Source organism: Cryptotermes secundus, unplaced genomic scaffold (assembly GCF_002891405.2).
Source record: "Cryptotermes secundus unplaced genomic scaffold, Csec_1.0 scaffold1272, whole genome shotgun sequence".
In the NCBI taxonomy this organism is placed as follows: domain Eukaryota; kingdom Metazoa; phylum Arthropoda; class Insecta; order Blattodea; family Kalotermitidae; genus Cryptotermes; species Cryptotermes secundus.
In genome coordinates this window covers 75,621-90,765 of record NW_019735478.1, presented here as the reverse complement: position 1 = coordinate 90,765, position 15,145 = coordinate 75,621, and the positions used below count along the sequence as shown (strand labels likewise).

At 43.3% G+C, this 15,145-nt stretch overlaps 1 protein-coding gene across 1 annotated transcript in view; it reads left to right on the top strand.

The window, feature by feature from the left end:
• The window catches only part of LOC111869448 (netrin receptor UNC5B), a 259,914-nt gene that overhangs the window by 172,340 nt on the left and 72,429 nt on the right, over window positions 1-15,145 (top strand). Inside the window, exon 5 of the mRNA XM_033753431.1 lies at window positions 633-677. The gene's annotated coding sequence lies outside the window, so the exon portion shown is untranslated. The remainder of the gene's footprint in view (window positions 1-632; window positions 678-15,145) is intronic.

Here is a 15,145-nt window from a genome sequence, read left to right as displayed (position 1 = left end):
TGATTAAATACACAACAGGATGCAAGAAACAATTAAAGTCCCTCATACTTACTACATCACGTATACATATCATTCTCCTTAATGTGTACATTTTAATAATATCTGTCTAACCGTATAAAGTATTTCCTTCACTTTAAACAAACAGTAATAATAAGCCGCAGAGTAACCCTCACGGGACGCAGACAGACTTGTACTTTCCTTTGGAATCGCTGGGGTTTCGGACTTTCTCCATCGTCCGGTATTCTAGAAACTAGAAAACACAACGTTTCGGAATCTGCATCTGTTTCCGTCCTCAGGTGAGGGGGGAGACACGTACTCTGTTGTGTCCATTAGAAATAGCAAACCTCAATCACTGGACAATCACAATGATTGAAGTTAACGCCTTCTAAGGGATCCAACAGAGTACGTGTCTCCCCCCACCCTCACGTGAAGACATAAATAGATCCAATTTCCGAAATGTTGTGTTTTCTAGTTTCTAGAATACCGGACGATGGACAAAGTAGAAGAACCCAGTAATACTGGGTATTATATAACCCTTTAGGATTTGCTTTCCTTTGCTTGTCCTGGCGTGATAAATAAATAAACAGGAGCGCTTGAAACGTAACGTGATGTTTCTCTTTGTCCTTTTGCAGGGGGGAAAGAAGTGAACTCTGACGGAGGGCAACTCGCAGAAGAAGGTAAGACGCAGAGTTTTGTATTTACGTTCTGCATTGAAAGTCGGATGTTATATATAGTTCGAAAGATAACGGAAGGAGATGTGCGAACATGCATCCATATGTTATGCATGAGGCATAGCACCAAGCAATCTGACCATTCGCCTAAAATGAAGGTAAATGGGAAGATAATTTCATGTAGGCATGTGCGAGGAGGCTGGGTGGTCACCAGAGCCAGTGTGGACGTCATGACTAGCGAAAATCTTTTCCCCTCAACCCACATTTTGCTAGTCCACAGCCGGTAACTATATTGTCATATCCAGGATGATTATAAGAAATTTAATCGAACATTTCTCGGCTTCTCTTGCCTTTATGTAGTCTTTACGTTAAATCCACTGATTTACTATACTTGGGTCAACCAAAGATTGAAGACAGATTTTCCCCCACCCTTCTGTTTAACATCTGCCGGCCCTCTGCTTACCTTCCCCCACTCCCATATATTGTCACATATGTCTTCGGTCTCTTTCTTTACGTTTGCTATCGATGTTGAGCCAGGGGAAGTACGCAATGTGCGAATCCTCGAGATTATAGCCTACTCTTGTCATGTAGCCAGAATCTGTACTTCTGCCTTGAAAGGAGAAGCAACAGGTTCCTCAGAAACTGGAACTACCAGCCTGTATGATATCGTACCCCAGAACATCACAACTCTACAGACGTACTTTAGTAGGTCTGGTAAGTTCTGAAAATTTGGGGGTGGGGGATTTGGTTTTCTCACAGCTGTGAATGTGACCTGTATGATCTCTTGTGTTGTAACGCCGTGTAGTTCGGGTACATGTTCACCAGCGTTTCGGAGAAACATTTTCTCTCCTTCCTCCGAAACGTCGGTTGTCTTCTACAGGACTATGTTGTATTACAACCCAGAAGGTCGTATTCCTCGAATTATATTATTTGAGGATGAGGGAGGGCAAAATAATGATAATCTATAACATAATGTGTTTATAACTGAAGTCAGCAGAAAATTCTGAGTCGAATAGGATATCATTCTGTGACTACCTGCGCACAAGTACTTTTACGATTGAGCTAAACTGGTTTTTAGTCTATTGTCCGAATGTTTAATTAATTAAACTCTACGACATGAAGGCGTATGGGGGAGTGGATGTATGGATCCATATTTTCTTGGAATTCTGCACTAGTTGGAGTTGAGTGGTTAGCTTTACACCCCCGCACTTTTACCCCCGGGGAAAGCACTCCCGAGACCCATTGGATAGGAAGCTTGGTGGACCACAGAGCCGGTCTGGATGACGTGGAGAAAATAAGGTTTTGACCTTACACGGACTCGAACTCCGAACCCTCGCTCGTCCAGCCCGTAGCCAGTCGCTATAACAACTATGCTATCCCGGCTCCTGTCACTTCACCTAAGTACAACATTAAAGCCTGTGTTCAATACGACATAAGTTTCCTAGGTTCAGTGCGAACTTGTCGCGTTTCCATTCTTGGTACGACGCATGTAGGCGGGAACATATTTCAAAGAAGGGCCCTTACGCCTCTTGTAACGTATTCACGCTTGTTAGGTGACAGCCTCTGTGCAAGAGGAGTAAAGTTATATTATTTGTGTGACATGAAAGCGATTTCCTCAGTAACTAACAATAATTTGCGTCGAGGCGTCTGAGTCGGTAATGTGCTCAGGATTTCTCGTTCTGTATTTGCTAAGTCTCAAGTTTCACGAGAGTCTCCGCCTGTCTGTATCTCAGTGTGCACTAATAAATGGATGAAAGGCAGGCAACTACATTTGGGGAGTCTCTGAATGCTGGCGCAATTAACCTCACTGACGTATTATTTTCCTTATCGTTGTCAGCAGTAGCATCATAAACGTTTCTTACCGCGGCCACCCGAGTTCGATCCCAGGTCACCTTATGGGATTTCTGATGGACAGATTGATACTAGGGTGGGGTTTTCTCCAAGTATTTTGCTTTCTCGAGTCAATTATCGTTGCACCACAGTGACAGCATCGTTAAATAACCAACTAAAATAAGAATGAAGGCCCATTCCTATGAATACTAAGATGCTCATAGTCTCTCTGTCGTCGGTTTTGTCGTCCCTTCAGCCGGTAATTTCAATTGTAGAAAATAGTTTCTCCATTCATCCCAAGCAATACTTCCAGTTGTAATGGTATATTTTTATGGATATCTGGAACTTTCTGTCTTTCTCTGACGTCGATATTTCGTTTGTGGCTAATGTTATCCCTAATTCTCTTGCTCACCAGAACCTTAAAGAAGGCCGTACAGACAGTATTTATGGCGGCAATGCTCTAGTTACAGGAAGATTATAATGATTACCCATTAAATATGTGTTGCTACATACTCGTATATGCATAGCACTGTCTGTATACCGACGGGCAACGGGCTGGACGGATAGGGTTTCGATTCCCGGCAAGGGCAAGAAATTTTTCTGTACTCACAGCGTCCAGAGCGGCTCAGGGCATCCAGCCTCCTATGTAATGACCTAGGGCTCATTCCCTGGGGCTAAAGGAGCCGGGCCCTGAAGCTGACCAACCCACCTCCACCTAATGCCGAGGCCAAGAATGTTGGAGTTTACCTCCACTTCTTCATGTGTCTTCAAGGAATAGTACTAAATTAATTAAGCACAGGGACAACTGCGCCTTTTTAAATGCCTAAATCACAAACAAGCTATCTTATTTTCATACGTATTTTTGGGTCGGATCATTGTTTCACAACTAAATGAGGTATACTTCCCCTGTTCCTAAAGCCGTCAGTTGTGTACAGGGCTGTTGAGTATATTTCCAAGTACAGGAAGCCCCCGTTATACTGCGGATTCGAGTACACCGCCGATTTTTATCGCATTTATCCAGTGCGGTTACATATGATTCATTCTCTTCAAATTCATAAATAAATATTTTATTTACAGTATAATACTGTATCGCAAAGTTCCTTGTAACAAAGAAGAATGTCGTCTTCTGGGATGTGGCGCCGTGTAGGCCTTGTGTGAACCGATGTTTCGGAAACGTCGGTTCACACAAGATCTACACGGCTCCACATCCCAGAAGACGGCATTCTTCATAGTCACCGCCGTGAAAATCTCAAATCTTACTTCTCTGTTGTAGTTCGCAGGTACAGAGCATGAACTGCATAATATACTATGGAGAGGGCTTCATGCGCTCGGTTCCCCTAAACTTTATTTAATTAGCGAGCCAAAATTTAAAGAGCACTTTTTTATCTGCTTTACCATAGTCTGAAATGTGTCTTCAGTACCCATTTTAGTCAGCTCATAAGGAATTTATACATAAAAAGGAAAGAGGTAAAATAGGTCATGGAAGCCCATAAGGTTGTGAGACGTCGAGGCTCACACATTTTCTAGATAATCGGCTCTTGGATGGCGGTGATGTTGTCAGCCTTACGCGCCGGCCGCCCTTTGTCCCCCAGGAATATTCCTGGTACTCATTTCGGTTAGGTGTTGAGTCGACCCCATGGTCATAGTGTGAGTAGAAGGATTAGGTCAATTGAAATTTCGGTAACTTCATCAGGATTCGATCCCGCGACCTTCCTGGATGTAGTATAGTACCTCAAGTATGCTACTGCGTGCCCCCATATATAATAAAAGGAATTCCAAAGTTAGATAAATATCAGTTTGACGTGTAACGCGCTTGGTAAGCTACCCCCCGACACCCGCTCTATCACGAGGGTCTGGTTCACTCTTTATCTTGACAATAAATTAAGATGAACGGTTTGTATTAAGATTCGTCTGCTCTATCCCAGTGCTCATTGAGTATTGAGCCGAAAGAAGCAGTAAACAGAAAAGTCGAAACATTCCTGCAGTCGAGTCACATTAATGGAAGCTGGTTACCTCTTCTGATCGCTCCATCTTCAGTACCATCTCCTTACAGAGATTAGTTCAAGAGGTAAAACGTGTGTCTTCTATTCAGGCCGTACAAATTTCATTCTCAGGTGATTTATCAATCGGTTCTTTGATAATTGAATTTAACTGCAGGGTGTATTTAGCATCGAATCGGAATGGCCTCTGTGGACTAGTGGTCAGATTTCCTGCTTACAGATGCAGAGTTATCGGGTTCGATTCCCGACGCCACCAGATTTTCTGAGAAGTAGTGGGTCTGGAACGGGCTTCACTCAGCCTCGTGAGGATAATTGAGGAGCTAGTTCAAGGAAATAACGGCTCCGGTCTCGAAAACCGAGATTAACGGCCGTCCGGATCCGTTGCGCTGACCGCGTGACACCCTCTATCCGCAAAAGTTAGCACTAACTTCGCCGACAAGCGGCGGTCGCTCGGTCGGTATAGTTAGCTTGCGGACTACAGGCCACGGAGTTTTTCATCTGAATGGCGGGCAACTAGATGCCAAGGCAGGTGGCTCTGCCCCGTCACAATATGCCTGCTATCGCATCACATGTCTGGAGAAGCTGAGAAATTTCAGGAATTACCCGACCCGTGGTTGAATCCCGGCCAAGGATTACCATGATCTCTCGGATACAACTCTATAACTTTACACCAATCTGCGCATTAAATTTCGTCAAATCGCTTGCTAGGATGACAGATGATATAGCAACAGACTATAGGATGGAAGCCCGGGTTTCGTTTCCCGGCGGTGGTAAGAAATGTTTGCCTTCTCCATATCGTTCAGTTCGGCTGTGGAGCCTTCTCAGCCTCATATAAAATGTGAACTGGGTGCTGTTCCCCCAGGGGGCAAAGCGGGTGGGGCGTGAAACTGACCACTCGGCCCAACGTAATGCTGATGTCAAGAATAGTGAAGCCCATGTGTTTTGAAGGCATACTGCTTAATTTATTAAACACGGGAACAAATTTATCTAAGCCGAGTCAGTTTATTTAGGTTTACTCCTCACGCCTTTTTAGCGCTTACGAAGTTACTATCTTGAAATACCGTATTTACGCATGTATAGGCCGCACATTTGTTGCCAAAAATTCAAGAGGAAAACTGGGGTGCGGCTTATATTCGAAATATTCGAAATCACACTTCATTAAAAAAATTATATTCATAATTAGTAATACAGGGTGTAATACTCCTGAAATAATATTCCAAGATAATTATTTTTTCTATAATTTCTGTCTGAAAATTGTGCTGCGGCCTATACACGAACGCGGCCTATACATGCGTAAATACGGTATATGACAGTCTCTCTTTCCATTAGACTGTGTATAATTGCTGTTTAACTTCTTCAGCGTAGTTAAAAAGCAAACGAATTGAGTAATCTGACGCGCCCTTTACCGGTCTAATGGAAATAACGTTAGAGTGTGTCCCCAGTGCAACTTGTAACGCGGCTTTGATATCCTTTGTGTTTTAACGTAGTATTCGCGTCTAAAGCATGTCTGTGTGCGCCGCCAGACACTGCTGGGAATCTCAAGAATATCTCTAGAGAGACTTCGACTGAGAGATATTTTCAGCTGACTGCTTGTAAGCAGACAGAGAAAGAGCAGCTGCTTTATTCATCTCGTAGTGAGATTCACTGCGCATGCCCACAAACTTGTCACGAACATGTTACACGTTCAGCTTGCGGGGCCGATGCGCCTTTGTTTTAAATTGCATGTCCTGATGATAGCGACTAATCGAAATATTCAATCGATAGTAGGCGATTTATTTTGTAAATTAAATATTTAGAGCTAAGGGACATGAAATAATTGGGATACGCTAAAACCTACCTAACGAGAATCTTCATTATTCATACTTCTGTTGTTGTTAAGCTGATTGTCTATTAGTTGGTTAATTAATTACGCGCCTTTTATAGAGCCCAAAATTTGATTACCATTGTCGCAAGATACCGCCACTAGATCCTAACTTGAACCAGTTTGAAACCAGCCCACTTTCTCATATCTCGTTCTTATTATTATCTTCACATACGTTGCTAGACCTCGTAAATAGGCTAATATTAGTCTTTAAAAGGGAGGAATACATTAGGAATGGATAATACGCTGTTTAATATTGTTATCCAGACGTCGTCCTGTAATGAGGCAAGGGCACTGGAGAAACTTTCAAATAATTAATCAACAATCTCCGGTCAGGGCTCTGTAACTTATGTAATTCTACCAGTTACAGTGCCCCTAAAAGCATCAGAAATAAGTTAATTATGACTTTAGACTAGCCTGTCGCATACAAATTAATTAATCCGCCGCCCAGAATATGAAGTAAACGCTTTCCCACTGAGATAACGTTGGATTAATTTGGTTTTTGTCATTACAATGTAGCTCTCCTAGCTGGTCTTTCGCTTACCATACAGATCTCCCATCAAACTGGCCTGAACAGTCTATGCTTCAGTTCCGATTGACAAAAGTGCATTGGATCGAACACTGTGTTCCCAACGCTGAGAACTATTGCCTGGAATGTGGTGCCGTGTAGTCTGGCAGACGTTCACCGACGTCTCGGAGGAACGCATTGCCTCCGTCTGCAGAGCCGAAGAGTAAACCGAGCAAGCGAATACGCAACTGTCGATTGCAGTTGTCTTCGTCGTGCTTAATCTTCGACTCTGAAGATGAAGTAAGTTGTTTTTCCCTAAACGCCGATAGACTCCTGCCAAATGACACAGCGTCATTTAATATTGTGGTGTATAGACCCATTTGCTAGGCAACGACTTGATAAACACATTCCCGCCGAAGCATACTCGCGCAACATGAAGTCCGTTGCTACGAAACATACCAGTAAAGTAAAGAAAGTTTTTGCGTAATCCGTGCTGAGGGGTTATAAAGAAACCAAGATTGTCGTTTGAGAGAGTTTTTGTCGAGAATTGGGTCGGGTTCTGGAGACGGCAGTCTAAGATGATTGAGAATAAATGGCAAGAAAGGAATTAGACTGTGACAAGAAGACTTCACATGCGATTTGATTTGTCACTGAGACTGTTATAATTCCGTTGCCAGAATACGACTAGTGAAGACTGAGAACCCTAGTGCATCTGTAACAGTGAACTATAAAGTGTGTAGAACAGCGATAGCGCTGTATTGCCTGTAGTCCCGAGTTGTGAATGTATAATGTGCAATAAATCCAATCATCCAATCCAAAACCTGTCTTATAAGTCACCAACAAACCCCTACACGTGACAGTTTTCTTACACAGTCTTGCTTGGTTGAGTCCGCTGTGCGTGTGAATTACTCGCATGTGGGAGGAAAGGGCGTATGACTTACCTTTATGGATTAAATACATTTTATTTTGATTTTTTCTCTCTCTCTATTATACAGTTGTACAGTATTGCCAATAGCAGTTATGTAAATATATCTAAGGCTAGCTGACAAAAATCTTTATGATTTAAACGCTCCAACACCATCAGCAAAATAGTAATGTATATTTTTCTCCATTATGAAATAATAGTACCTGCCTTTGCCCATTTGTTTGGGCTTGCGGCCACAGACAGCTGCTGACGCTCTTGAGAGACATCAAGTTACCTTTTATATTTGTATGCCTTTGAACGAATTTTCTCTTTACTCTGTGGTGAACTTTTATTTAACGACAGGCAGAATTTTAAAATGCACGGCCATTCCGATGCGTGCAAACTGTATAGCATGCCGCATGTTGTGGAAAGCAACACAAGTGGGGGTAAGCAAACACAGAGGTACCGTATATTCTTTAGTACAGGGGTGCCCAATTTCTTGGGAGGTACACGTCTTAGTCGAGTAGGGACCGAAGCAAAAAGAAACGTGATATTGCATTTTAAATATTTAATACTATAACATGATTGGATTACCGAATTCGAATCTCAGTACTTGAGCTTGAATGAACTGGATGATTTATCACTGCAAGGAATTGTAATTCCCCCAAGGAAATTATTTTGATTTTCAATTAATTATTCGAATAAAGGTGTCTATTTTAAGCTTCATAGTTATTTTCAGTTATTTAGAAAACTAATTTTAAAAGATAAACACATCTTAGGTGCTTTGGTTCCACGTTCACCATATTATGCCATGTTCTGCTGTTGAATAACTTTATGTTGTGAACTTTTTATACAAGGTTGGTTCTGTCTGAACCCTTTTGTTGCTGGGTAAGAACAACACGTCTGAAGTAACGAGTGTTATTGAGTATATCAAAATATTTCTTTAATTCTCTTATATATTATTATCAATTTATTTATTAGTAATTTCTGCCGCTTCCTCTGGAACATAGGGCAGCTGTGAAAAGCTTCCATTCACTTCAGTTTCTTAATCTTATAGACAGTCGGTAGGACTCCATGGACGGGGGATCAGCTAGTAAATAGTCTGCTAACTATCAGGACAACACAAACAGAATAACTTCATACAGACATCCATGCCTCAACTGGGATTTGAACCCACGATTCTAGTGTTTGAGCGGGCGCAGACCGCGCGGCCGCTGTGATCTGCTGTTATAGATAACTTGCACATAGTAAATACTTGAGATATAAAATATTTCATGTAGCAATAAATTACATCGCTGTCAAGAAACATGTAGGGCAGTTAGTAGAACACTAAGACGACAAGCAAGGAAAGAGGCAACGGTGTATTATACAGTGGCGATATTTATGTAGAAGGTAAACTTCTGCCACGAATAAGGAAACGAAGGAGTGGAAATAAAGTTCAGAATTACTGGGGTTATGGCCTTTGTCCATCGTCCTTTATTCTAGAAACTAGAAAACGCCACGTTTCTCGAACGATCTGTTTCCGTCCTCAGATGAGAGGTTTGGATACATCTGCTCTGCTGGGTCCGTTACAAAGAGATAAGTGATAGAGGTTAGATCTTTCTAAGGTACCCAACAGAGTAGATGTCTTCCCCCTTTACCTGAGGACGGTAACAAATCCAGTTTCCGAAACGTGTTTTCTAGTGTCTAGAATACCGGACGATGGACTAAGTCCAAAAACCCCAGTAACTCTCAGTATTATACAACATCGACAGAACCCTTTAAGAGGGAAATAAAATTGTTTAGTATTGCCGTTGGGTTAACCAGGCTGGAAAATATTAATATCGAAATTTCGCGAAAGGAACTGGATATCTGTTCGGTGAGTCGAAAGGTAGATTTTTTTTTCCTTGGCACTACAGCCCCAGTGGGCCTAGTCCTACCTCCATGAACTCCGTTCACTTCGGTTTTTCTAGATCTTACACTTACAGTAGGACTCCTTGGACGAGTGATCAGCTCGTCGCAAGGCCTCTACCTGTACACAAACACAGAAAAACGCACACACAAACTAAACATCCATGCCCTGAGTGGGAATCGAACCCACGACCCCGGCTTCCGAGCGAGCGAAGACAGTGCATGCCTTAGACCGCTCGGCTACCGTGACCGGCCAAGTAGATTTTTACAGAACAAAAATGTTTAATCCACTTGAACAGAAATTGGCACAAGGACTTCCAACACTTGCACTTAGGTGCAAACGAGGGGGGTAGAGGGATATAGGAAAGTCGCATAAAGTCGTAACAGCAGAGCGGAAGAACAAGGAATTGCAGCGAAGTGTTCTTTTGAATTCCAGTTGAGGCTAACGTAATGGCTAGAATTCCAGTACACCACTTAACGTAAACGTGCCGTTATACGAGTTTACCTCTACGTACTTCTATTTGGTTCTGTTACGGCACGTGCTTGGTGGAACTGCATAGAGCACCAGCACTCCCGTAACAAGATTGGAGGAGAAGTCACAAGCCGCGAGGGGTTCTGGTTCATCCCGCGGGACTTTCACACAATTGAATGCAAGCCGAGTGGCCGGGCAGCTGGCAGCTGTCACTCTCTGACCCCACAGGGTCTGGGGGGAACAGACAGACATTCCAACACATCTTCCATTTATTCGAGATTGGTTAGGTTTTCCGGAAAACGCGACAGGCTCTGGTGGGATGACTTTCTACAATTCGAATTAAACCGAGGCACACGAAAGATTTAGAGGAGGCAGAGGGGGAACATCTGAGATTGGAAAGAGATGAATGAAGAGAAATTCCTGTTGAATTGAGTGCGGTAAGGAAAGGGAGACAACTGCGAATTTAATCTCGAAGACGCCGTGGTATTCCTTCTTTTTCTTTATCCTCTTTCCAATAAGGAGGAGATCCCGTGGCAGTAACATAACAAAAATCGCCCACACCACCTCGATCTCAACCCCTTGTGAAAGTACAAGGCAACCTCCGAAATTAAACCTGGTACCCCACCCTTAGGAGGGGAAGGGGGTTGTTTTCGAAACTGACTTTTTCTATTGTCTGTCTGAAGTTTTATTTTCAGTTCTGTATCTTCGCATTTACAATCATTTATTTTATTCATTCGAAAGGCATGATTTTAAAAAATCACAAAACAGTCGCCTAATTGAATTTCAAGAAAGGCCCTTACACATTTTGAGCAATCCAACGTGATCTGTGTTTAATATAAGGAATTTAAAACTCTTTAATGAAACAGGAAACGTCATATCTTTCGCTAAAGGTTGTAAACAAGAACTCAGGATACCAGCAATAACACTGTTCCTTTAGTCTTTGCATGTCTGGAAATTGTGGGGCCGGGAACCGAACGTAATTTACCCTCTCGCCTCATTTGGGGCGTCCACGTTACTCGTGCTCGTGCTCGCCAGCCTTGTGCTCGTCGGGAGACTCGTCTGGCTTTTACTTGTTCTCGTAAATCGTCGTCCACACTACTTCAGTTGCTCGCCAGGCTTCGGCGCGTGAGGATCCGTATATTTACTCGTAGTGTGTATAGGCTGTATTCGTATTTTAATTTATTGGCTACAGTTTTTAAATTAAAAATTTAAAATTTGATTGTCTCGTGACTTGTCATATCGTCCACATTACTCGCGAGCATAGCGAGTTACACGAGCACGAGTAATGTGGACGCGCCTGTTAACGTATATGCTGTATACATCAGGAAAAGAAATGCTATGAAGCAGACCAGTTTTTTTATTGCTAGTGGGGTGGGACTAAGTCCCTTGTACTGCAGCCACTTCTGGCCTACTGTACCAGCCCCAGATGATAGGTGAGGGTGATTGATGGAATGAAGATTGGCAGGGGAAACCGAAATACTCGGCGAAAACCTGCTCCAGCGCCACTTTGTCCACCACAAATCCCACTTGACCAGAGCCGGGATCGAACCCGGGCCGCCGCGGTGGGAAGCCAGAGACTAACCGCTTGAGCTGTGGCGCGGCTAAACACATGCCTATGTATGTATATAACGTTGTGGGAACTGCCCACATTCAAGCAAACGTTACAGTGACAACTCAAGTATCATTGCTAAGCAACGACTGTTTACGCGGCGTTGCACGTGTTTCTAAACTTTCGCTGTTACGCAACGCACATGCTTTGTTACAACGATCCTCCTTTGCCGTCATCAAATCGAAAATTTACTTAACAGTTTGCACGTTACATTTCATTTTGAAACATAAAAATTTATCTTCAGGAAATTTTTTAGAAATTGTGGACTAGATAATGAGTAGTCTGCTCTTATGAATACGGTAATGAAATTTTCGGGGTCCAAAAATGGAAGGAATTTTGTTGACCAATTGGGGAAATGTTAGTTTCTTAAGGACACTGCTCCATGGAAGTTGTTGGGTAGACAGGTAGACAGAGAAGTAGATAATTAAGTGTAACATAGTGATACAGGTGAGGGAAGCAACAGTGTCTTTCTTTGTTCCGCTCTTGCACAGAAGAGGAAGTACGTAATTTATGCAAAGCAAATAAATGTCTGATGAATTTTACTGAAGTAAATGGAGCGAAAATATTGCCATGGAATAAATCACGCTAGTAAATACGATATCGGGTAGCCATGGGCTGCCCCAAGATTACGGAACTGGTGATAACAAGGAGCGATAACACGCGGACGGATGAATGGCTTCATTGCCCGCAGCTTCAGTTCAGTGGGCCCTGAAATACGAGTGTAAATGAGGCGAGATCGCCCGCCGTGCATAAGCGGAACTCACCGCTCTTGTGGAACGTCGCAACCAAATAATTACTATTCCTCTTTCGAATTTCGACTCAGAGACCTGTCCTGACTGCGGGACAGCATCAGTGTCCTAAGTCCTTCCATGTACCCAGCTAGCTGACTCACCACCTGCAAATAGTCCTCAACCGCTTTCAGATCCTTCGAAGATGTGATTGAGTGATTCTTCTTGTATTTATTCAGCTGACACTTTTAAAGGTAAAGGTAAAGATTTTCTTGTGCTTAATTAATTAAGCATCAATCCATGAAAATATCTGAGAGAGTGGAGGTATAGCTTCACCATTCTTTACATCTGTACTAGATGGACATAAGTGGTCAGCTTCACTCCCCGTCCGCTTTGCCCCCCTCGCCCCTTTATTCTTTTGACAAGGGGCTGGGTGGATCTCCGAGACTGAATAGACGCTGTGAAGAAGAGAAAAATCCATGCTCCTGCCGGGAATTTAACTCCGAGCGTCCAATCTGTAGCTCATTACCATACCGACTGAGCTATCCCTGACACTCTTTATAGTTGCTAATGATGAACTGCAAGCATGTGAAAGGAAGCGTTGTTGCTTACTTTAAGGTGATTCCCGTTTTTGAATGGAGGGATTGAGATGCCCCATTAGGAACACTTAGATATTTCGGGCTGAAATTAAAATCGCCGATCTTCCTAATTCGTAGCAAGCTTACTGACCCCTGCTTCCAATCACTTCTGTGTGCACTGACAAGGAGAATTACGCATATAAATATTACGACCTTATATCTCATCCGGTTATCACACGTGATATCCTGTGAGTTATTATTTACAGAACATGTCAGAGCTATTGTCGAGGGAACTACTTTTTTCTGCCGCTTGCATACCTCCGAACTTGATGTGATCCTATAATGACGATCATCTATCATGAACGGGACAGTACCATACATGCTTTTTGCTTTGGCAACAAAGCGAAGCTTGGTAGTAAAACCAAGTAGCTTGCGATACATCTTACTTTAGACAAGCCCTAAGACTTTTGAGGTTATGTTCACACACGTATCATTTCTCTTCTCCATATGTTGCAGTTTCTGACGCAGAAGTGAGATAAGATTTTCTCTGTACCTAATTGAGCGCCACACTATAAATAGCCTAAAAGCTAGAATATCTGAGTCAGAGTGGGCGAACATTGTTAGGCAACGACACGGTATCCACGGTTCCGTATCGTTGTCGGGGTGACAGTGAAACAGGTTCATGTGGAAGTGAAAGCCAGAACTAGCGTGTTCCCGCGGCAACGAATACACTAGCTACCGGTGCATAGAACACGTGAAACACAACCCTTGAACAAGGTGCTTTCTAGGCCGTCCGACTGTAGAATGTAAAAGAACAGAGCCGAGAACAGGAGAAACCAGCTCAGCTAAGAACCAGAAGACGACAGACAGTCAGATTGCATCGTCTGGAAGACGCTATTTCAGAGTGACTTCAATTGTAAACAACTTATCCAGTAAACAGCTCCGTCTAATCAGGAACCCATTAATTTCTTGTCGCGTTATCAGGATACGTGACATTACGTGTGGGAGAAGAGACGTATAATCTAGCGCATTGCTGAGTCTGTATGAGGATGGGTGGTCAGTTACTCCCCGTTTTACCTCGGGGAAAGAATCCTGAAACATACGGAGTTATGAAGGAGAGGCGGGGTAGTGCAGTCGGTATAGCGACTGGCAGCTACGTGCTGGACGGCCGAGGGGCCGGTGTGGGTAAGAATTTTCACTTCTCCATACGCGGTAGAGTAGTTGGTCGAGGCACTATGCTACAAGCCGGAAGGTCGCGGGTTCGAATCCCGATGAAGTAATTGGATGTTTTCAGTTAACCTAATAATTCCAGTCGCACTATGGCCCTAGAGTCGAAACAGCCTCTAACAGAAATGAGTACCAGGAATCTTCCCGGGGATATATGGCGGCTGGCGAAATTTTCCTCCGAAACGTCTGATTTTCAACGGACTACATGGCGTTGTATCCCAGAAGATATAACATTAAAAAAAAGAAACTTCTCTTCTCACAGGAATCAAACCCCGGTCTTTAAATTCGTACTTTGGTCGCAATACTGGCCGAGCTATATCCTAACTCCTGCGTTTTGATATATCCGGCTTGAAACAAGGTTCCAAGGGAAGCAAGTCATAATGCGGGTCTATGAGGCGGTTCTGGGCTTCTCATCTGAAAGCCTGAAGCCCCTAGCGCGACGAATAGGGGCTAAAGCTGTCTGGAGTTTAATGAAAAGATAAGCCTGCCTTATTATAAATTCTGAAACCCTTTCCCATGTTACATTGTGGGGACGCCACGTTCAGTATGAGACGACGCCTCTCGGCGCAGCGCGTCACAAATATGTAAAGAGGGCAGGAGGCCTGAGTGCCGCATATTCTCGTTGCACCTGGCGACCGTTCGTGCCCAGAAGGTTAATTAATATCCGGATACTGCAGCGGCGACTCGTCATTCGGTACAAACGGTACCAGCTACATCGAAACGTTGACAACATATTCGATGCATCAATTAAAATGTCATCTAATAACGATTAATGTTAATTCCATGGGCCAGAGTCGCCATTGAGAATCTGGCAGTCACTCAGCTCGTTAAAGAGACTGGCCAACTCTTTTTATGGGATCAGAGGTC